Raw genomic sequence first — 25,040 nt, 5'->3', positions numbered from 1 at the left:
ACAAGCAGAGCTTCATACAACCAATATGGAGATGCTGTCATCAGGGTAAGTAAACATTATGAAATGCTTCTTTCACTATGTTCCCAACTGAGAGTTCCTTTACTCCCACATCAGAACAAATTTCTTTGGGGTTTTTCATGACAGTTGTTCCTGAACAATTGGCATTGATTGAGTTCCGTTCCTGCTTTAAAATAGAAGAAACCCAACAATTTTATAGTACATCACAGCAGATGAATATCCAGTCCCTATTTCTGCTCAATAAAGTACAGTTTAACACAGTAAAATCACACCTTGCCAGATCTCAAATTGTCTCTTAAAATGTCAACCAAAACTCTTTTGTTGCTGAGGTAAATAGAGGTAGGAAAGATTGCAGGGGCTTTTCGCCAATAACATTTTTGTGCAATAGTATTTTTTGTCTTGTTACATTTCTTCCTTGTTCCCTTTTATGCCAAAAGGTTAAACAAATGCCACCCCAATCCTGAATTTAAAGACATACTGCCTAAATGACTATAAAATAGGATTCCACCCTTCAACGGGGAGTTTTTCTTTAACAAAGAGGTGAAAAAAGCATCCTTATAAAGCTAGTCTATGATTCCAGGAGGCCTAACTTTTAACAGAAAAATGACATATTCATTGCCTTCCTTTCCTTGCTTTATTTTATTTCATTATTTGCAAAGGCTGCATACAAGGCTTTTAGGCCCCTTCCAAATAATGGAGGACATGATAAGGAGGCTGAAAAATATCTTCACAAGAAGGAACATTTTGCTTCTCAACAGAAACAAAATCAAATTGACCATATCTGGTAAATGATATAAATGCAATATGGTAAATGATTTAGCTTTACTAGATAAATGGTCAAAGCAATGGAAACTGCAGTTTAATGTTTCCAAATGTAAAATAATGCACTTGGGGAAAAGGAATCCTCAATCTGAGTATTGCATTGGCAGTTCTGTGTTAGCAAAAACTTCAGAAGAGAAGGATTTAGGGGTAGTGATTTCTGACAGTCTCAAAATGGGTGAACAGTGTGGTCGGGCCGTAGGAAAAGCAAGTAGGATGCTTGGCTGCATAGCTAGAGGTATAACAAGCAGGAAGAGGGAGATTGTGATCCCCTTATATAGAGCGCTGGTGAGACCACATTTGGAATACTGTGTTCAGTTCTGGAGACCTCACCTACAAAAAGATATTGACAAAATTGAACGGGTCCAAAGACGGGCTACAAGAATGATGGAAGGTCTTAAGCATAAAACGTATCAGGAAAGACTTAATGAACTCAATCTGTATAGTCTGGAAGACAGAAGGAAAAGGGGGGACATGATCGAAACATTTACATATGTTAAAGGGTTAAATAAGGTTCAGGAAGGAAGTGTTTTTAATAGGAAAGTGAACACAAGAACAAGGGGACACAATCTGAAGTTAGTTGGGGGAAAGATAAAAAGCAACGTGAGAAAATATTATTTCACTGAAAGAGTAGTAGATCCTTGGAATAAACTTCCAGCAGACATGGTTGGTAAATCCACAGTAACTGAATTTAAACATGCCTGGGATAAACATAGATCCATTGTAACATAAAATACAGGAAAAAGTATAAGTATAGATGGACCATGAGGTCTTTTTCTGCCATCAGTCTTCTATGTTTCTATCCTGGATTTATATGAAATAATTTCAAAAAAATATATAAAACCAAGTCAAAAGATGTACCTCTTTGAAATAACACAGAAGCAGCTCCAAACCTGCACAGCATTAACTGGGTTTGAGAGCTAAGTTGATTTTTTTTTTCCTGGCAAAGATAATCTCCCCCCCTTTTGCAGTGTTGCAATTCTGTTGACCTTGTTGATGGTTTATTCTCCTCTTGGTATTAACTATTGAATCTCCCTGTGTCTGGGTGTCAAGGCAACCATTATCATAGGGCTTCAGGACCCTCATGCTGGTGACTGGTGGTAGCATTGTTTCCCCTTCAGTCCTCTTTCCAGCTGCCATAGCAGTTGGCAACTATGGTTACAATATAGAGAGAAGTGCTTAATTACTAAAATGCTGACATGTGATTTTTTAAAAAAAAATTATTGTAGCTTTCAAGCTCTTCGTAGCAACCTTTCTGGGGGAGCGAGACACCGGAGTGGTTAGTTGAATGTGCATGAAAAAATATACGCAATGTGACTGCAGAGAATACAAGTTCTGTGATGTGGAGGCCTTAAAAGGCTTTATACATATTGCATTACGTGGTTCATTTTAAGTGAGCAAGGATGGTTACTTGTTGCATTAATGAATTGCAACTAGTCTGGGAATACTGTAGTTAGTAACTCTTTCTTTTGGTTTTGCATATCAGAGAAAGAATCACAGAAGGAATCTGTAAAGGCTCAGCTTCAAGCAATATATTTTAAATTATGCTTGGTAAGAACAAAGCCTAACTTTAAGTTTGTTTAAAAAAATAATAATAATGAAGTAATGAGATTTTAAAAATTTATTTGTCGTATTTGCTGTGGGAAGCTATGACTCCTGATGACTTCTTCCAAGAGATAGAAGATGGAACTTAATTTTCCAGTCCAACACATGTAGAAATACAATTCAGTATGCACAGAGATGTAGAACATTTTTATTTGTTCAGTTACATTTCCTTGGAAGTAGATTTTAGAAGATTACCTAGTAATATTTGATAGAGGACTCAGCTTCAACCCCGACAATACAAGAGCACATAACAGATACAAACTCAAAGTAAACCACTCTAAACTCAAGTGTAGAAAATATGACTTCAGCAACCGAATTATTAATGTATGGAACTCACTACTGTACTTCCTGTCAATGACTTCAGCTTCAACCACAACAACACACGAGCACACAGCAGATAGAAAGTTAATGTAAACCGCTGCAAACTTGACTGTCGCAAAAACGACTTCAGTAACTGAGTCGTTAATGTCTGAAACTCACTACCTGACTCTGTAGCATCATCACCAAACCCCCAAAACTTTACCCGTAGACTATCCACTGTTGACTTCACCCAATTCTCTCTTATTATCATGCATATAAACAGCATTATATCTATGTATTCTACCAATACTTGACAAATAAATAAATGTGTAGTGGATGAAGCTAGAGTCAAAAGTGGGTCGCATCTATCTATCTATCTATCTATCTATCTATCTATCTATCTATCTATCTATCTATCTATCTCTTTATTGGATTTGTATGCCGCCCCTCTCCGTAGACTTGGGGCGGCTAACAACAACAATAAAAACAGCATGTAAATCCAATACTACAACAACTAAAAAACCCTTATTTTAAAACCAATCATACCTACAAACAAACATACCATGCATAAATTGTAAAGGCCTAGGGGGAAAGAGTATCTCAGTTCCCCCATGCCTGGCAGCAGATGTGGGTTTTAAGGAGCTTATGAAAGGCGAGGAGGGTGGGGGCAATTTTAATCTCCGGGGGGAATTGGTTCCAGAGGGCCGGGGCCACCACAGAGAAGGCTCTTCCCCTGGGCCCCGCCAAATGACATTGTTTAGTTGATGGGACACGGAGAAGGTCCACTCTGTGGTACCTAACTGGTCGCTGGGATTCGTGCAGCAGAAGGCGATCCCTGAGATAATCTGGTACGGTGCCATGAAGGGCTTTACAGGTCATAACCAACACTTTGAATTGTGACCGGAAACTGATCGGCAACCAATGCAGACTGCGGAGTGTTGGTGTTATATGGGCATTTTTGGGAAAGCCCATGATTGGTCTTGCAGCTGCATTCTGCACGATCTGAAGTTTCCGAACACTTTTCAAAGGTAGCCCCATGTAGAGAGCATTACAGTAATCGAGCCTCGAAGTGATGAGGGCATGAGTGACTGTGAGCAGTGACTCCCGGTCCAAATAGGGCCGCAACTGGTGCACCAGGCGAACCTGGGCAAACGCCCCCCTCGCCACAGCCGAAAGATGTTTCTCTAATGAGAGCTGTGGATCGAGGAGGACACCCAAGTTGTGGACCCTCTCTGAGGGGGTCAGTAATTCCGCCCCCAGGGTAATGGATGGACAGATGGAATTGTGTTTGTGAGGCAAAACCCACAGCCACTCCGTCTTATCAGGGTTGAGTTTGAGTCTGTTGACACCCATCCAGACCCCAACAGCCTCCAGGCACCGGCACATCACTTCCACTGCTTCGCTGACCGGAGAGGGGCGGCACACAAATATAAATAAACAAACAAACAAATAAACTAACAAACAAACATTTCTTTCATGACAATATTATTTCCCTTGTCTAGCTAAACTTGAATATCATATTATGACACATGCATGACATATACAAGACCTTTGCATGGCATAGCGTATTGCACATATCACACCTTTCCTGGCTTGTTTTGTTTCTGCTTAGTATGACTGCAGCTGTTCCCTGTATACCCAAACAACAGTATTCATATACACAAGGGAAGTTTCTCTCTTACAAAAGCCTAGTTCTATTTTCATTCGGCATGTTTATCAATTGTGGTAGTCAATCCAACCCAACCAAAACCTCAACAGGAAAATCTTTCTTAACAGTTACAAAGGGAGACTGAGCAATTGGCCAAGTTATGTCAACTTGGTGTTCTGCGGGCTCTCTGGTAGGAGCCTCCCAAAAATTCAAGGGTACAAATTTCAGACACACACACACACACATACACACGTTTGAAAATTCAAAACAATGTTCTTTATCGCAAAATTCAAAATAAACTAAGCACTCTTTTTGTACTGCAAAGAGCACTCATCCCAAAACAACTGGGTAGTCTGTACAATTAACCTTAAGCAGTCATTAAGTACTTAGCTAGCAACTGTGAAGAAACTTCACACCCTTTCTTCTTCCAAGGAAGTGAGACACACACACACACACACACACACACACACAGGTTGCTCTGCTTTGTTTTCAAAGGTGTGAAAAATCAACAAGCAAAGTCCAGAAACCAGCAACCCAGGATTCCTAACGAACTGTGATCAGACACTCTTCCACAATGGCCAAACCCACATGCTGCTATTTATAGCAACAGCCCTAATTACTGGAGCCCCACCCAACCACAGGTGCCCTCATTTTCTCTTATAATAATCCTTTAGTTGTTGTCTCCTATGCATCACTCTACGCATGCGTGGATGTGTCATTAATTCTTGTTTAGAATCCAAAGATGATACAGATGATTGATCTCCTCCTGGGCTGTCTGCCAAACTCCCCTCTTCCCTGTCACTCATGCTGCCTTGGTCACAGGAGGCTTCATTGGCAGATTCCATCAGGAGCAAAACAGGCCTGCAGCATGTGGATGTCTCCCCCACATCCACCTGCACATTCCTTGGGGCAGGAGCTGGGCCAGAGCTAACCACAACACTTGGGGACAAGGGAAATCAGGAAAGGATGGAAGAAACAACCTACTCGAGATACGGCTCGCATCTCGGACATAACTACAACATTTTATGGCTGTGGGGCCAATTATTTAAAACTGACCTGATCTTTTACTGATCTTTATCTTTATCGGCCCAGTGTGGTTGGACATACAAGGAATTTGTCTTTGGTGCATATGCTCTCAGTGTCGTTAAGATCACTTGAGGTTTTAGTTTCTCCTTTGGGTGTTTTTTAAAAAAATAAAGATATGGGCGCTATCTGTGTATTTATTTCAAGATATAGTTGAAACATGATCTAAGTATTACTCACAAGACCATATATTGCAATGTCCTCCCTATCAATGACTACTTCAGCTTCAACCACAACAACATAAGAGCACGCAACAGATTCAAACTTAATACTAACCGCTCCAAACTTGACTGTAAAAAATATGACTTTAGTAATCAAGCTGTCGAAGTGTAGAACTCATTACCAGACTCTGTGGTGTCATCCCCTAACCCCTGACATTTTATCCTTAGACTATCCACGGTCGACCTCTCCAGATTCCTAAGAGGTCAGTAAGGGGCGTGCATAAGTGCACTAGCGTGCCTTCCGTCCCCTGTTCTATTGTCTCTCCTATATCTCCTATATCTTCTCTTCTATTCATGTATCTTTTCTTCTGTTCTTTCATTGATATATTGTATTCCGATATCTTCTCTTCTATTCTTTCTTTGATATTTTTACTATGAGTATATCCTCTATAACAGACCTGGGCAAGGGGCGGCCCGCGGGCTGCATCCAGCTTGTCCGCTGTCTGTGACCGGCCCACCCGCTATCTGTGACCGGTCCATGGAGGTCAGGGTCTGGTCCAGTGCGAGGACGAAAGAGCTCACTGCGTCTGCCAGGACTCTTCTGGTTCCTGCTTTCCTGATGAATCATGAGCAATCATAAAGCAAACAATTAGGGGTCTGTAGAATGGGTCTGGGTGTTTAGGTCAGGTCAGGATCTGGGCCTTTACAATATTGGGTAGAACTGAGTTAATTATATTAGTCAGGCCCTCTAAAACAGTATTTCCCAACCTTGGCCATTTGAAGGTATCTGGACTTCAACTCCCAGAATTCCCCAGCCAGCATTCGCTGGCTGGAGAATTCTGGAAGTTGAACTCCAAATATCTTCAAGTGGCAACGGTTGGGAAACACTGCTCTAAAACCATCTCAATTTCTCATGCGGCCCCATGGCAAAATTAATTGTCCACCCCTGCTCTATAACCTTCATTGTGTATTGGACAAAATAAATAAATAACATAAAAATAAACAAGGAATTTGTCTTTGGTGCATATGCTCTCAGCGTCGTTAAGATCACTTGAGTTTTTGTTTCTCCTTTGGGATACGGGTGCTAGCTGTGTATTTCTTTCAAGATATAGTTGCTATCAGTGAAAGCGAACTCTAATTATCTCTCCAGCTCATCCTGAAAACCGGGCGAGGCAAGAATTCCGCCTGGAAGCGAAACGGAGCAAAGCCACACCAACAGAAGGCTAAGTGGCCCTGGCGCCGGCGGAAGGAAAAGAGAGAGGGGAGGGCTGCTGCCTTGGAAAAGAACCAGGACCAGGGAGATTTTTTTTCCTCTCTTCCCCTCCCTCCCAAGGGTCCCTTTTTTACTTTCCCTTTTCCCTTTCCCTTTTTGGCGGCGCGAGCTCGCGCGGAAGAAAGCGGGGGAGCCTGGAAAGGCGGCGGAGAAAGTCCATCCAGAGGAGGCGGGAGGTTTGCGCAAAGGGAGCGAAGTGGGCGCCGCCTGAACCGCTTCTGCGCGCTCTCGCGGCGGGATAAATGCCGGATGCGGGGCGGCTCGCTTTAGTCGCTGAGCCGAGCGGTCAGAAGGACAAGGCGGAGCTGCAGTAGCTTTTTTTTCTCTCTCCGGCCACTTCCAGGCGAGGTACGTCTCCAAAGCCGGGAGGGTTTTGGGGGCTTTTCCAAGGATGAGTCTCCGGGGAAGCGAGTTTCCAAAGCGCGCGCGCCCTTTTTTCCTCTCCACTTCTTCTCCCTTCTTTTGTTTCTTCCTCTGGCTTGGGTGGAACCTTTCTCCTTCTTCCAGCATCCACATGGGCGGGATCGGCCTGCTCCCTTTCCCCTTTCTTCCTTTCCACCGCGCCCTCCCTGGGGTCCCCCCAAGTTTTCCCCCACCCGCGCCCTGGCCGCTCTTCCTTGCCCCGAACTGCCCGTGGTTGGGAAAGAGGCTGGTTCAATTTGTTGCCTTGCCGGATGACAGCCGTGAGTCTCTGAGAAGTGCCAGCAAATGGACTGAAAATGCGATGGTGGGGACAGAATAAAATAGAATAGAATTATTTCTTGGCCAAATGTGATTGCACACCCAAGGAATTTGTCTTTGGTGCATATGCTCTCAGTGTACCTAAAAGAAAAAAAGATACATTTGTCAAATGGAGTTTTACAAAATTGAGGTTTGTAAAATTGAGGTTTGCGGAACAGAATAACTGGGGTTTGAAAAGTTGTGCGTGTGCATGCGTGCGCAGCTAAGTGTGTTTCTCACCACTTGGTGAATTAAATTTGGTTTTCGAACAAGGCAGTTCGCCTCCCTCCGATTTAGAACGGAGGGAGGTTGGCTGCTGCGAACCGTTTGAGGCTGGTGAGCAAAGAAAGCAAGCGAGTAATTCTTAAATTTCGGCCACGGGCCAGCGTTAAAAGCAAGAGTAAGAGACAAAGCAAAACCGAAACGGTTTAAACAACGGCACAGAAAGCGTCTATGTTCCGATTACTTTCTTCCTATGGGTGTAACGTGCTGTTCTTAATTCTAAATCAAAGACGCGTAGATTTTGAGGGCTAATCTAGAAACGAAGAGTAAAGTACGGGTGTTTATTTTTTAAAAAACTGAGACTTTGTCCGATTCATAGGCAGAGCTAAATGGCAGGAGTCTGGAAAATATTATCCTTGGAAGTTATTAGTTCCTGCTTAGATTTAGTAGCTTTAGGGCGGAATTTAGCAGCAGCCAAAGAAGTAGATGCGTTTGGTCCAAGAGGAGGATTTGCATGTAAAAAGCATCTGTGTGCCAGGGGATTTGTTACATCAGGGTAAATAAAAGGAGCCCTGGAATCCCTTTAGAAGCTGTATGTATAGCCAGTATTTACATCACAAAGACACAATCTGAAACCACGGGATATTTATTTATATAATCAAATAGAGATTATACCTGCCTTCAAATACAGGGGAAACAAAGCATTATACCTTAAACATTTAATTACTAAGTGATTTACTGCAATTAGTTCAAGACTTCCTCAACTGGGAAACAAATGGAATTATTCCCGCAGGTTTGAGTGAAGAAGATTGACTCCTTAAGAAAACCTCTGGCTAGTTGATACTGATCTACTTGTTTTTCTGTGTCCAATGGTTTCTTTTTTGCTTGTTTTTAATCTAGGAATAGGAGAACTTCATCAGAGACTTCAGACATGGGTAGTTTCTCAAGTAGATCCCTTCTCCACATAGCATTGAAATTATCTGCTAGTGTCTAGTTTATGAGCAGAAATTTACCTATAATCAATAAATGAAAAGCTGAATATTTCTTTCAATCTTATTTATACTGCCTTCTGTAGAACTACAGACATCAGGTGGAAATTTGAATGATACTTTATATAGTAGTTTTTGAGTAGTTACCAAAGGGCCTGAGAGCACACCTGAGCATAGAATAACTTTTAAGCATCAAGGAATAGTGGCATCCCTTGATCAATAGAAAATTTGATATGATTGCATTCTAGACCAGGGGTCTCCAACCTTAGCAACTTTAAGGCTTGTGGACTTCAACTTCCAGAGTTCCCCAGCGAGCAAGCAATTCTGGAAGTTGAAGTCCACAAGCCTTAAAGTTGCCAAGGTTGGAGAACCATCTAGACTACATGGTCTAGAATAGAATCACTTTTCAGAGACTTGAAAAGTGATTCTAAGTTATTTGAAAATATTAGTTTGCTCAATTTTATGATAATTTAACAGACATCTGTAAATTTTGGGGTGTTTAGAAAATGTTAGGACTTTCTCTTTTTTTTTACACAATTATTCCAAATTCTTCCATAAATGTTTTTGGCCAGTCCAACAATTTTGTCTTCAGATGTTTGGTGTACAATTTGATGATGATAACCTATAAACTAATTGGATGGTCATTCAATTTTCTTCCCACTGTTATAGCGATTATTTGTGCTGTGCCCCAATATTCTGGCACTATTGCAATGAAAAAAGGGTGACTGATACTGGGGTCTACCATTCTAACAGTGCTTACAGTTCTCCTATTAGGTAATTGCTTGGTGCATTTTCTGGTTTTGGTTGCTAAACTTAATTTCTGGAGTTGTTACTGGTAACTATCGGGAAGAGGCATTCAGATCAATTTGATTTGCCTTTTTCTTTATGCGTTAAGAGAACTAAAATATGTCTCTTGGATCTTAACTGGAGTTGTAAAAGTAGGGCAAAGTGGATGTTTTAGTGATATACTGTAGTTGCCAGAGTGGAGTTGAGTTTCTGGCTTGAGTGGCTACTATCAGAAGGTTCTGACCATTTGCCCTGTCTTCTCATTATAAGCAATTGCTTATAATGCCTTTTCTGCATTCTTACATTGCTAATAGGACATTATTAAAGTGCCAAATAAAGCCTTCCTTTGCTTCCGACAATGTAAATCAAACTAGCAATTTGATTGAAATACTTTTTGGGACTGAGGATGATCCAGGAACAGGTTGGAATCACTGAAGTAGATTAGAGCAGCAGCAAATAATTGACTCACCTGAACTGTTAGTTCTTATAATTTTGATGTGCTGACTCAAAATTTCAGATTTTGGTATGTATTTCTGTTATGACAATCCACTTAATCCAAGTAGACCAGAGTCCACCTTATCCCATAGTTACTATGTTAGGATTAGCAATTTGTCAGTCACCTGCAAGATTAAAATTTGCAGGAAATGATCACTGTCTGGCCAAGCTGAGTATTGAAGAGTTTGAATGAAGGATATTGTAGTTTGTGAAACTCCATAGTCTATTAGGAAAAGTCTCAATGCCAGTCTTGTGGGAAAATTCTGCGGGATAATCAGTAGGTGTTGAGCAAGTCACCAAGGTTAGATTCAGTTTGTAGAAACCCTAAAGCAAGCAGAGCCTACAGCATCTTTGAACTGATGAATAGGAAGTGGACAAACTGGAGTCAGTAATTGCTGTCAATGCATCCCATTTGGCAAATGGGAAAATATATTGCTTTATCCTATTACAACATAAGTCAACATGAACATAAGCAGTGCCCTGTTGCAGGTGTGAAATCCAGCAGGTTCTGACAGTTCTGGAGAACCTGTAGAAGAAAATTTGAGTTGTTCAGAAAACCGGTAGCAGAGAACTGGCAAATACCACTTCTGACTGACCCCAGAATGGGGTGAGAATGGGGATTTTGCAGTATCCTTCCCCAGCCATGCCCACCAAGCCACACCCACCAAACCACACCATGTCTACCAAGCCATGCCCATAGAACTGGTAGTAAAAAAAATTGGATTCACCACTGCCCCATTGGATTGGATGGATGGCCTGTTTAGTCCCTCTGTCTGTGGCCAACCAATTGCACAAGGAAACCCACCAAAATGCCAGCAAATGGTCTTCAAAGACAGCCATGGTGACATCAAGGCTTGCTTTTCTGTGACTTTCAGGAATTGGTCCAACTCCTATTTTTTTTAAGCCAGACAGGATGATAACTCTACATCTCATGGTAACAGATTCTAAAGTTTGTTTATATGTTTTACATTTTTTTGTTCTTCCAGATCAATTTTATTAGATGGCCTCAATTCGACAAATCTGGGGAAGTTAACTTCTCCTCAGCTATTTTATCTATACCATACAAACTTTTGTACTTTTTAATTCTCTTATTCACTTGCTTTCTATATTTAAAAGTCTCAAATATTACACTCTTTCCTCTTAGGGAAGTTGTTCTACCTTCTTGGTCATCTTTGTTGAAGTCTAAACCCTCTCTAACTCAGCAAATTTCTCTAACTCTGCAAACAAATCTAATAAATAAACCAGTCTCCACTGTATCCTTTTTGAGATTAAATGACAGAACTCCCCACAATATTTCAGCTGCGGCCTAGCCATTAGGTAGAAATAGACTGTGTTCAAAAGTAATGCTGAACCATAATTTGGTTAATCATTATGAATGTACAGAAATACAAGTCTACGGATCATATACCCAGGAGCTTAATCTGTGTACCAAATCTTGGTGTTGCCATTGGATTTCATTAGATGTCATCTGTATGTTTTGCCTTCTCTCAATTTGCTCCTGTGCATCTCTTCACTTTGCTGAGTCAGAACTCTCTTGAAAATAAATACAAATTATTAGTTTCAACAATAATGGCAATAACTTATATGCCTCTTCACAGTGCTTTAAAGCCTTCTCTAAGCAGTTTACAGAATCAACATATTGTCCCCAATAATCTGAGTCCTCATTTTACCTACCTTAGAAGGATGGAAGGTTGAGTCAACCTTGAGCCAGTGGGAATCGAACTCCTGGAGTGAATGTTGATTTAGCCTATAGTACTGCATTTTAACCACTGCACCACTCCTGCTCTTATTTGCAACCTCACCTTCCAGTGTATTTACTTGCCCTGCTCCATTTTTCTTACATTTCTACTGTTGGGAAGACTTCATCTGGTAGGAAGAATTTGCCTATTTTGTCATCTGAAGACACCTGTGATTTGATGTAAGTGAGGAACACATGAGTGAGGATCTATGCATGTTCATGTGGGACACAGATTATGATGATCAACATCCTAAAAGTCACAATTCCTAGTGCAACAATGAATCCCCTGCATTGTAGCAATTCTTCCTGACTGAGGTATACAGTAGTCCCTCACCTATCGCTGGTGTTACGTTCCAGACCCGGCCGTGATAGGTGAAATCCGCGATGGGGAATTTATCGACTGATAGTACTTATTTAAGTATTTATATTGTAATTGTTTGGTAAGTTTTCATTGTTTTAAGTGTTTATAAACCCTTCCCACACAGTATTTATTTTAAATACAGTATTTAAATACAGTATTTACAATTTTAGATATATTTTTTTTTTTGAAAAACCTGCCGATCGAGTTCGGCGGGCTGTTTAAATCTGCCGATCGACTTCCTCAGAAACCCGCAATGAAGTGAAGCCGCAGTAGGTGAAGCGCGGTATAGCGAGGGACTACTGTAGTGTCGCGGTTTGTAAAGAAATTAAGGGTCTTTTAGGACCTTAACCCCGTGGAGGTCAATAGATAAAAGCCTTAGTCATTTGTTCAAACAAGATATATTTATTTTAAAAACAGAAATAAACAAATAAAAGATTGTCTCGAGGGACAACATAACATACACGTCTTACATCATGGAGATTCAGGAGAAGAAGATAAAATGGAGGAGTGAAAAAGGAAGAAGTTGAGTGAGATTGGCAGGATATTACATCATAATAGGAGGATCTAATAAGGCACACGTTAGTTAACTGTTTCATTACTGAGTGTCTCTGAGGGTCTGTCAATATACAGCGTGACATATAGTTCAGTAGCAATAGCATTGAAACTGAAATATATCGCTTTAGAGTGTTTTACAAACCTGTTAAGTGGTTTACAGAGTCAGCATATTGTCTCCAACAATCTGGGTCTTCATTTTACCCACCTCAGAAAGATGGAAGTGTGAGTCAACTTTGAGTTGGTCAGGATCGAAGGAATAGAATACTTGGCAGTGAGCAGAGTTAGCCAGCGATACTAACTACTGTGCCACTGCAGTCTTTCTCCAAATGATTCCAATTTCTAGTGGAAATTCTAGTGCGTACTTAAAATTGTCTTAATAAATTAATAAATAAAGCTACTGTATGGTAGACCTGATTTTTCCCAATCCCACTAAAAAGACTTCTAAATACTAAACTAAATACAGTAGCTTTCTTGGTATAGGGCTGTCATAAGAAATATTTAGAATAAAGCAGATGTTTGCAGCCTTAATATTATTATGTCTTTGAAAGTTCCAGGCGATACTTAGTATCACAATGAAAAATTCATTGTAATTATATAGCACAGTTTATATAGGCATCTTTGTATACATTTAAAACATCAAAAAAAATGTTAAAAATGACTATTAACATGCAATGCTAAGTAATTGGGAAATTGTTTATTTGCAAATGGTTTTATTGGTTGTAGTGTTTGAGTTTGATAATAGGCATTGTACTACTGAATCTAAGTGTTGGGAAAATTATCAATTTAAGTGAATAGAAAGTAATGTCTGACTACTAATACCTGAGGTTTGACATATTTATTTTATTTATTTTCTAAAAGAACATGCCAAATGCATGCACTTTTCTTAATCAGGTGTGGAATTCCATTTATGCCAAATGGAGTCACTTTTTTCCTACTTGTCTCTTTATATTCTCACCTGTACTGAACTGAGTGAGTTTTCTATCAGTTGGAATTTAAACAATCGGAAATGGGATGAACCTTTTATTCACTCCATTCTGGAAGTGGAATGTCTATCCTAGTTAAAGCTTGCCAAAACATTTGGCTCCCTAATGAGTAGCTGCTGACAACATCCTTTTAGAAACTGCTCAGAATGAAGAATTAGGTCAGTGACAAAATACATGCTCTGGAAACAGAACATTTTCCCCCTCAAGAGAGGTTTAGAGTCCATCTGAATAATTCAAAATAATATGAACAAATGATAGGCACGAAATAAAACAAATAAAATTTATTTACAGCTTGTTCAGAACTTTGTGTATATTTTGGCCCCCAAATAAAAGTTTAAGCAAATTGGTGCAACTTTATATGTGTAACTTCATCATACCTCTTATATTTGTGGACAATAATGTATTAACTTTGGTAGCCTAACAGAAGTCTGAGTGAATGTTTTGGAAGTTTCAGTAATGTTAAATGAAGTTCACATTGGAATACATTGAGAACTAAAAATGTAGCCTTTATAAAATATAAAGTATTATGTATAGTATCATTCTAAGTTCTGGGTTTAACTGTACTCATTAACTTAATTTTTAATTAAGTATATTACATTGTAGGTAACTGTGTCTTATAAAAAATAAACCTATAGTCTTAATGTGCCAAACACAAAGGCCTGTAAACACAAAGGCGGGTAGATTTGATTTAAATCAAGTCAATTTAAATCATAATTTAAATCCCTAGTAAAAAGGCTTTATTTAAATAAATTTGATTAAATCATATTTTTAAAGAACAACTGTCATTTCTCTCCTGCAGCATCTTCTCCTCTGACCTGCTGTTGACTCACCAACACTCCCAATATTGCAGAATATACAATCTCATGCTACATAATTAAGCTCCATTTCCTGCTGATTAAACTAATTTATTAATGTATCTTAAATAGAAAACTATCTTTGGATAGATTTTTACTCCAAAAGCATTTTAAAATTTTTTGATAAAAAACTAAACAAATCCAATTTAATTTTTTTTTAAATCTGATTTTTTTAAATAAATATCCACCCAGTAATCAATGAATTCTCATAAGTAGCAAAAAGATGACTATAGCATATTAATTAAATAACTGGTATTCTTACTTACCCATCCATTCTAAGTTATCATTAACATATCACTGCCATAAAAATGCTGTACTTCATAGGATAGTACACAATTAAATAGGCGAATATGTGTCCCAGGATAATGTTGCAAGATCCAATTTGGGTCGGTTACTAGCACCAGAGTTTTCAGTCAGCCACATAACTATCACACAGAATAGCCCAAAGGACACATACTGCCAGAGAGAAATTCCTGAGGATGGACTCCAGCACAAGTCTAAAAGCTTGGAAGACTAAACTTCTGGTCCCGGTGATTAAACCATATTGGGTCCTGCAACAATTAAACAGCCTGATGATAGTGGACTCTGTTTGAGGAAGTGAAGACTTAAGTGATTAATATTTTTGCATATGTAAAAGGGATATAGTTTGTGCCTACAGCAGTAATGCTGCACATGGTGAACTACAATTTAGGTTGGCAACTTTTTCATCTCTTCCTAAAAAAAGATGTTGTGATCTCTGTATTACCTGTGACTACAAGTTAATCCCACCTGATGTTCTGCTGCATATCTTAAAAATACCAGGCCAAGTTGTCTATGATTATGCTGACCGGGGATGATGATAGCCATTTATTGACCTTTCTGGAGAATAGTAGAGTAAAGAAGACTGGTCTGAATTGATTTTTTTTTTGTAAGCAGTGAATGAGGATTTTAGAATATTTTGGATAAAGTCATTTATCACTAATACACCAGAACAGTTAAATTGTTCCAGTAAATGGAGAAACAATAATTTTTATTTTAAAACATTCTAAGTATTTTATAGGTGTTTTCATCTGCAAGTAATTGCACCCTCTGCTGTCTATAAAATTGAATAAAAGAAGAAGTCTTAATTCTTCTGATTTGTTCTGACTTTTGTCTATTTCAAGGCTAATTACAATGAGTAGAGAGAAAAGCTGATCACTTCCAGGGGAGAAGGGAGATTGTTACTCCCTAAAACAGAAGAAAAACATGAGATGAACAAGATGAGGGTACTAAAAATGATTCTGTTATTTGGAAACCCAATAATGTGAGTGGTAACTTTGGTGAATTGTTACTTAGAAAAATATTTTCTAAGTAGTTTGCATATATGATTTAAGTTTAATCCAGGGGTGGGCTACTGCCGGGATAGGGGGGAACGCAGTGGGGTAGTGAAAATAGAGTTCCACCCCAGAGCACCCATTTTGCACTGAAATGTGTTGAAAAAAAATGCAGGGCCTCCTGTATAAGCCACACCCACAGTGTGGTAGTAAAAGTTTTGGTAGCCCTTCACTGGTTTAATCCTACTCATATGTATATCTGGAAAAGGAAAGAAATAATTAAGCATAATTTATTTGATTGGTTATTATGAATGGCTTTTAAAAATTGATGTTCGTCCATCGTGTTTGAAGAGGACCTTAACATCTAACAGGTTGTGTGCTATCCACGATGTGTCCGCAGGTGGCTGGTAAGGTCTATATGGGCACAAAATGTTCTGCCACATGTTGGGCAGATGTGTGGGAACCATTGTTGCAGCACTTGCAGCTCTGGATTTGCGGAGTGCTCGCTTCTCTTGTGCTATGGCTATTCTTCTGTCCTAGGATGTCTGGCAGCCTTGGTGGATCAGTGTGCGCCATGTTGATCGATCTCCTGCCAGGGTTTCCCAGGAGGGGGTGTTGATACACAGGAACCTGAAGAAGGCTTTCAACATATCTTTGCATTTATTTATTTATTCATTCATTCATTCATTCATTCATTCATTCATTCATTTATGTTTATTATAAAGGGTTTTTAAAAATTTATGAAGAATGCAGAAGTGAAAAGATGTTTGAATATGGGACAGACTATTATTTAATATTGTCAAGAGGAAATTCTGGAGAAAAATGTGAGAAAAAAGAAAGTAGTGAAAAAGATTATTCGGGAACTGGAATGACTTAAGAAAAGAAGGTGCAGGTTATACATAAAAATATTTGAAGATAAAGAAATTTCCAAATTGAATGACAGGAATTTAGTTAGTTAGTTAGTTAGTTAGTTAGTTAGTTAGTTAGTTAGTTAGTTAGTTAGTTAGTTAGTTAGTTAATTTGGAAGGGACATTGTAGGTCATCTAGTCCAACCCCCTGCCCATGCAGGAGATCCTACACCACTTTGGACAAATGGAAGTCCAATTTCCCCTTGAAAATACCAAGTGTTGGAGTGCTCACAACCTCCATAGACAAGCTGTTCCACTGGTTGATTGCTCTCACCATCAGAAAGTTCCTCCTTATCTCTCTTTGGTCAGCTTCCATCTGTTATTCCTTGTCTGGCCCTCTGATGCTTTGGAAAACTGTCCTCATCCAGTATGGTGGTCAAGATGAACAATGTTGTGGTTTAGTGGTGAAGACACTTGTCTCTTACTTGGAAAGTTAAGAGTTCAATTCTCCTCCTGGCAGATGTTTTTTTACTAGGGCACAAAGAAAAAAATTAGCTGAGAACTCTACATGGCATCAAGAAGAGCATCGAGACAGTAAATACTAAACTTCATCCAGTTGCCCTGACTTTACCAAAAATTAAGGGATTACATGGTTGTAAAAAGGAAGGATGGAATCTGGCAGCCATGACACAAATGATACCATTAGCACTCTAATTCTCTCATTTACTTTGGAAACTTAGCATTTATATATATTGTGTCTTTCCCAATATTGTGTCCAATGGCTTTCCTTTTGCAGTCCTATTTTGCAATCATTTTATTAAAGTTTATAAATGCAAAGATAACACATTAATACAAACTAAAGAAAATGTAAACAGTTCAGAAAGAAAAGGGAAGATATATTAAAAATATTCCCCCCTATTTCTACACAAATATAAACAATTAACAATAATTTAACACTTTCTCTAGTGAAGGTAGTCCTCAAAATACAACAGGTCACCTAATGACCAAAGTTATGACAATCCCCCATAAACTATATACAACCATGCATCATAGTTCAAAGTTAGGATGCCCCCTGCAGTCATTTGCCCTTATAATTCCTTTCCCCATTAGGTATTGAAAATAAATTCTCCACTTCTGCCCTCCAATATCAATCCTTTTTAATCACTTAACTTGCTAATTTTTTTTTTTTGCATACTTGCAAAGAGTAAGTAACTTACAAGATCTGTAAGTTACTTACAAATGACTCACTGCCAGGCTGAAGATTCAGGAAAGGAAGCAAGCAAGTAAACAAAGAAAATATTCCTGCAGTAGTTGAAGAAAAATAATCCTGTCTAAAGAAGAGAAGCATGCACTAAATGTCATGGCAGAACCTAAAGGGGACCAAGACAGGCAAACAAACAGCTTGAAAACTTGAAACCTCTTTCCAAAGGTTTCTAAGCTTTCTGCTGTCTAACTGCCTTTAAGACCCAAGCTTCTGCCTTAAATATTTGCTGCATGTTTGTGCTTTACAAGATTGTGCTTTGGGGCTGAACTTTTTTTTCATCTCCTCCACTCTACAGAAGGTTTTTCTTTGCTTCCTTGTTTCCTTTCATCTACTCTTCAACCTGGAATCAAAGTAAGTACAAATTCTGTCACCTCTTTCCAGGCATGCAGTAAATTTAACAAATGAAATGTAAAGATTGGAGGTCAAGAGGTGGAAAGTTTACTTTCAGACCCTAATGGAGGAAGGGGAGGAAGATCTAAGCCCTACATGTCATAGAACCAGATTACCTGCGGGACTGCCTTTTGCCACATGAATCCCAGCATCAGGTTAGGTCCCACAGAGTTGGCCTTCTCCAGGTTCAATCAAGTAGACAATGTCATTTGGTGGGGCCTTCTCTGTGGGGGCCCCGCCTCTCTGGAATCAACTCCCCCCAGAGATTCGCAATGCCCCCACCCTCCTTGCCTTCCATAAGAATTTGAAAATGCACTTATGTTGTCAGGCTTGGGCATCTTCTGCCCAATGAATATATTTGATGTGATAGCATGCATGTGACTGTTTGACTTTAAATGTTAAGTTTTTAAGATAATCTTTAAAGTAACTATTCTATTAATTGGCTTAGAAATGTTTTATATATTGTATCTTTTTTATCAAAATGTTGTAAGCCGCCCCAAATCCATGGAGAGGGGCGGCATATAAGTCCAATAAATAAATATCCCTCCCAGTTATTTTTTTTTCTTTATAGAAGAAATGTGGATTTTGGAAGGATGCAGGGAGTCAAGTAAGGGAAAGGTTTTGGGAAGCTGATCCTGAACCTGTTGACTTTGTGCAGAGTAGGCTGGTATCATCAAAGTTAGCAAGAGCCAGGAGAGATTTGCAGTCTCCCAATAGCCAGTGGATTGGAGCAGAGGTCCAGCCCACAAACTGGGTTTCAATGGCTAAGGATGGAGGCTTCTTTGGAAGCCTCTCTGGCATTGGAATGTGGTGCTATGCTCAAATTTTACTCTTGCTGCCCTGTTTGGGGTTGCAAAACTTTCTGTTCCTTGTTTGCCTCCTTTATAAACCTAATAATTGGGTGATGGGCCTCCCAGGGCTTTGTTGGAATAGTCACCTCTGTATGGACTTTGGGAAAAGGTGTTATGTCTGTTTAAATGCTTACCTTTTCTAGCTAAATCCCTCACAGCTGTGATTACTGTATTAAATACAGTACAGTTTGCTGTGGCTACACTGTGGCTTTCCCCCCTTTCTTCTCCCTCTTACAGCATACATGTGCTAGCATATAAGGTGCCCCTTTGTATAGAATGTTTTATTGTTAGAATAGGAACCCTTTTCTTTGCATATTTACTTTCCTGTTGATCCAGAAAGGTAATGTGTATTTTATGGGTTTGCCTTTAATTAAACCTGTTTCTTTTAACTTTTGCATCAGGGTTTGAATTCTTAACAGGCTTCCCTCATCCATGAGGTACCACATGTTTACTTAATGATCCCTGGGTTCCTGTAACTAGTAATCAGGGAGAGCAGGAGGTGGGGATTATGAAGAAGGCTATATCAATGGTTGTCACTATTTGTAATAACCAGGCTCCATTATCCTCATAGATTGAGGCTGAGCTGTATTTCAATTTAAAAAATATTCTTCCTATATCTCATACTTTATCACACTTCATCATTCAGACTTAATTCACAAATGTTTCTTAATAACTGTGAGAAATAGTAATCTGTATTTTAACATTAATTTTTTAAAATGAATTTTATAATCACTTTTTTAAAGAAATAAAGCAAGAGAAATCTCTCCCCACTTACAAACAAGTCCTTAAAACCTAACAGCTAACAGAAACCAAAAAATACACATTTTAACTTTGATTAAGCTCACTCTGAAGATCACTTTTACTTTTAAAAAACTTTGATCCCATCAAAAAATATCCCACAACTTGATTTCCTAACCATTTTCTATGTCTCTGTTTAGTAACAGCTGAATAGTTTATCTTTGTTTCCTCTCAAAAACATTTTCCTCGATTTCAGATATTCCTTTTGTAAATCCTAGATAAGAAAGCTTTCCAAGTTACTCTTCTGATTTATTATTTGTATAATTATTAAGGCACCATCTGGTTTTATCTGTAAATCCATTTTGGCATCTATTTCCAGAGCACTCTTATACTTGGCATTTTAAAGTCTATCTTCAGATCCTTTTTTCATGTTATTTTTTGTAATTTAAACTCCAATTTGAATCCACATTCAAATCAATCTCAGTGTCTGTTTTAGCCAACAAAAACTGTTATTCTTCCATGTCTTCTGTTACAGTATCAGGCAATCTTATAAGTAATTTCTGTGTACATTGTTCTTCTTTAATATAATGTTAATAATATAGTGTTCCATTGTATTAATTGGTCTCTTCTCCTTTAAATATACAGTGTTCCCTCGATTTTCGTGGATTCAAACTTCGCGAAACGGCTATACCACGGTTTTTCAAAAATATTAATTAAAAAATAATTTGCGGTTTCCCCCCCTATACCACGGTTTTTCCTGCCCGATGACGTCATATGTCATCGCCAAACTTTCGTCCGCCTTTAATAAATATTTTTTTAAATAAACTTTAATAAATAAACATGGAGAGTAATAATCTAAATGGTTTCTAAGGGAATGGGAAATTGTAATTTAGGGGTTTAAAGTGTTAAGGGAAGGCTTGTGACACTGTTCATAGCCAAAAATAGTGGATTTACTTCCGCATCTCTACTTCGCGGAAATTCAATTTTCGTGGGCGGTCTCGGAACGCATCCCCCGCGAAAATCGAGGGAACACTGTAATTTAAGTATAATTGTTCCTCTCTCTAGGATGGCCTTGAAGTCTGCTCTTATCATCTGTTTATTTTTCCAACCAATAAAACTTTCCCATGGGAGAATTTATTACAAATAAATTTAGAAACTTCATAAATTATTATATAAATTTTTAAACAGCCCACAAGAAAGTTCATCTAGCTCTTGACTTTTAAAAATCAACATTTTAATTTCCCTATTGTTGTTTCTAACCCCCCCCCCCAAATATTTTCTTTTTAATGCTGATAGTTACATGGTGCATCTTCCATGGGGTGGAGGAGGTAAAAAGATTTTCCAAGCAGCATAATGAAACCTTCCCTTTGGAAGGTTCTTAACTTCAATTAATAAGCAGCTTTCTAAAATAGTTAAGAGAAAAGGTATGTGAACTTTTTGAAAGGTGCTGAACTATAAGTCCAGGCACAATAATTCACCACCCCAACAATCTGAGCTCTCAGATTTGCTGGTAATTTGCATTGGTTGCCAATCAGTTTCCGGTCACAATTCAAAGTGTTGGTTATGACCTATAAAGCCCTTCATGACACCGGACCAGATTATCTCAGGGTCCTCCTTCTGCTGCACGAATCCCAGCGACCAGTTAGATCCCACAGAGTGGGTCTTCTCCAGATCCCGTCAACTAAACATTGCCGCTTGGCGGGACCCAAAGGAAGAGTCTTCTCTGTGGTGGCCCCGGCCTTCTGGAACGAACTCCCCCCAGAAATTAGAATTGCCCCCACCCTCCTTGCCTTTCGTAAGCTACTTAAAACCCACCTCTGCCGCCAGGCATGGGGGAATTGAGATACTCTTTCCCCCTAGGCCTTTACAATTTTATGCATGGTATGTCTGTATGGCTGTTTGGTTTTTATATTAATGAGTTTTTAATCATTTTTAGTATTGGATTATTATTGTACACTGTCTTGTTATTGCTGTTAGCTGCCCCGAGTCTCCGGAGAGGGGCGGCATACAAATCCAATAAATAAATAAATAATAAAATAAATAAATAAATAAATTTGCTAATCCTTGACTGATTGACTGAATACTTGAATCTGCTGGAAATTGTTATTTTATCTCCTTGCAAGATATTATGTATGGAGCAAATTTTGGGGTGATCCATGTCATCTCTCAATTTGGAGAGGAGTACTGAGAAGCTATTCCCTCAATGGCTTTTAATTTTGCCAGTTGTTGGCTCCATGAAAGGCAGAGCTGTGTTCAGTTTGCCATTGCTCTTCCTGGTAGTCCTTTCACCTTACATGCTTGATTGGGCATTTTTTCTTTTTTTTCATAACCTAGATGTAAATTATTATTATTTTAGCAATTAGAATTTTTTGTATCTTCTGGGGATGAGATTTGTTGGACCAGGATTAATTTGAAAACTGCTCTACCATCTTGTGTTAATTGCTAATGGATTATATTCTGGTTCAAGTACAGTTCATCCTTTTGTACAGGTCTATATTACTTTAAAATATGATGCAATGTACTTCTCCTTGATGTAGGATCATTAACTCAGCCATGCATAAGTACTGTTTAGCTCTGCTTATTAATAGAACCAGAGGAAGGAATGGATAGTATTTTAATGAAAGCCATGTTTTATTATAAGATGTAGGGAACTGTTCTAAAAGATACATTTTTAAGAGTAAATATTCTTGACTATGTCCTACCAGGTGCTTATGTGAAACAAATTATTGCATTGCCATCTAGTCCAGGAAAGCAGCTATCCATTTATAGTACAATATGCAGCCTGTTCTAGAACCTTTTTCAGCCTGCTATTTCAGTATTAGATCACATTTCCCATCATCCCATTTCACCATCCATTTGAATTGTTTTATTATTTTGTGTGCATTTAACCTATTATAAGCTGTCCCAGCATAATCTGGGTTTTTTTACACAGCATACACATTTTAAAAATAAAAGTAATTAGGAATTCTAAAATTTTAGAAGAAGAAAAACAATTCCTAGAATATTTTTATGGCTGTTACATACAGTAACTGTTTGTGAAAGGCATTTAGACATTGCTGCCTTTATAAAAAAAATAATAAAAGCTGATCCAGGGACTTCTACGAAAGCTTAAATGTTGAAATCTTTTCTCAATAAACTATGGACCAATTTTATTTTTTCCAGCCCAATAGAATATGGACTTTTGTTAAAACTTGGTAGATTTATCTCTCAGGGGGTTAAGTCTATGAAAGAACGTAATGGGGTAAATTTCATAAGGCAGGAGAAAGAGTTTGAAAACCGACCATATCAATGTGGGGGCTCTGGAGAAAAACATTGCTTCCCCCATCCTTATATGAGAGGCGTTTGCGCAGCTGCTTAAAATGTTTGCAGCTGCTCCTTTCTAAGCCCTCCCACTTGCAAGACATGTGACTCAGATCCGACCATATGCAACCTTCCCTTTGCTTCCCAGTTTACACTATTATGTAAACACATTGAGATGAGACACAAAGGGAAAAAAGAAACACTATCACAGGTGCAACACTTTTTCCCCTCGCACAAAGGAAACTACAGATGCATTTGTGGCCATTGTAGATAGAGGGATTGAAAAGTGTTCTAGAATGCATGCTCTGTCTTCTTACCTTTATTTTTTTTCCAAAACAACTGAAATTATCCAAAATGCATTAGAATGCCTACATATCCTGCCATTATTTCAGTGTAAACTCCCCTTCTACTTCTATTGATAGAACTGGTAGGTGCCTTCTGATTGATCAGACATAACTGATGATAAGGTTGGAAAACAGTTCTAGAATCCATACTTGAGTTTTATTTTTTAACTTTGGGGAACAAGATACTGCTTTAGAAATGCTCATCTACCATCTTTTAAGGAAATATTAGCATATGCATTGAAAAAGAAATAAAGCATTATTGTTTTCCATAGCATGAGCTTGCTTTACACAAATGTCGCTCTCCACAGGAGATGGGCAATCCAAAAATGTGAAAAGTAAATAAAATCTGAACAGCATTTCAATAGTATAATGTTCCATTGTATTAATGGGCATATGTTTGCAATATAGCTTATTTCATAATAAGTTATTTTGCAAGGCTAGTTAAATTAATAATCTAAATACATAATTAGATTTGAATTGCATTGTGTAATATTGTTAAGCATTGTTCATTGAAATGCAAATGGCAAAGCAGGAAAGCAAGAGCTAAACTGTAAATTCTTCGCAATCCCTCCTATTATATCTATTCTGCTAAAAGTATTGTGAACTATTTAATTAATAATTATTCCAGCTTAGTAAAAAGCTGTGATTTTTTTAGATGAATTAAAACCTGTATTTACTGAAAAAAGAATACTTTTTGAGCTATGCTGACCCCCCCCCCCCCTAATCAAATGTATTGGTGGCTTTTTAATTTATAGGTTGTTTTATTCTTCTAAAATTAAAATATAAGGATATTATAGTTAAGGAGGTGCTTTTTGGAACATGTTAGTACCAAGAAAGCATTTGTTTTGAAACTATGTCCCTTGTGAAACTTGTGCACTATGTTAAAAACTATCTCTGCCTTTATTGAGTAATTTGATTTTTCATCAATTTCCAAGACCTAATCTAAGTCCTAAGCCCTTAAACCCAATACAGCATTTACAACAGGAATTTTCCTATAAAAATTGAATCCAAAAATTGAGCCAATTATCCTGAGAGTTCCTGCTTAGAAACCTTCCTTATACTATAATTAATGGGAGATAATGAAAAGTAATAGGCCTTGTCCATGGTAGCCTCTGTACTATTGAACATAAGAGATTCAAACAGTGCCGTCTCGCTTTCTGGAAGTTTTTGGGATGATATTTAGGATGATATACAGTAGTCCCTCGCTATACCGCGCTTCACCTACTGCGGCTTCACTTCATCGCGGGTTTCTGAGGAAGCCGATCGGCAGATTTAAACAGCCCGCCGAACTCGATTGGCAGGTTTAAAAAAATAATAATCTAAAATTGTAAATACGGTATTTAAATACTGTATCTAAAATAAATACTGTGTGGGAAGGGTTTATAAACACTTAAAACAATGAA

General features: G+C 38.4%; 1 protein-coding gene across 3 annotated transcripts in view; it reads left to right on the top strand.

Moving 5' to 3' along the window:
• Positions 1-6,826: 6,826 nt before the first annotated feature.
• Positions 6,827-25,040, top strand: part of SERPINE2 (serpin family E member 2) — a 37,750-nt gene continuing 19,536 nt past the window's right edge. The window contains exon 1 of one of the 3 annotated variants that reach the window (XM_070753299.1): positions 6,827-7,255. The gene's annotated coding sequence lies outside the window, so the exon portion shown is untranslated. Of the gene's footprint in view, positions 7,256-18,239; positions 18,366-19,576; positions 19,596-25,040 lie in introns of those variants that run through there. The other 2 variants (XM_070753300.1, XM_070753301.1) reach the window with 2 other exon arrangements.

The sequence above is a fragment of the Erythrolamprus reginae genome, chromosome 5 (assembly GCF_031021105.1).
Source record: "Erythrolamprus reginae isolate rEryReg1 chromosome 5, rEryReg1.hap1, whole genome shotgun sequence".
Lineage (NCBI taxonomy): Eukaryota > Metazoa > Chordata > Lepidosauria > Squamata > Dipsadidae > Erythrolamprus > Erythrolamprus reginae.
The sequence above is the reverse complement of the archived record's forward strand: the minus strand, read 5'-3'. Positions and strand labels throughout refer to the sequence as shown.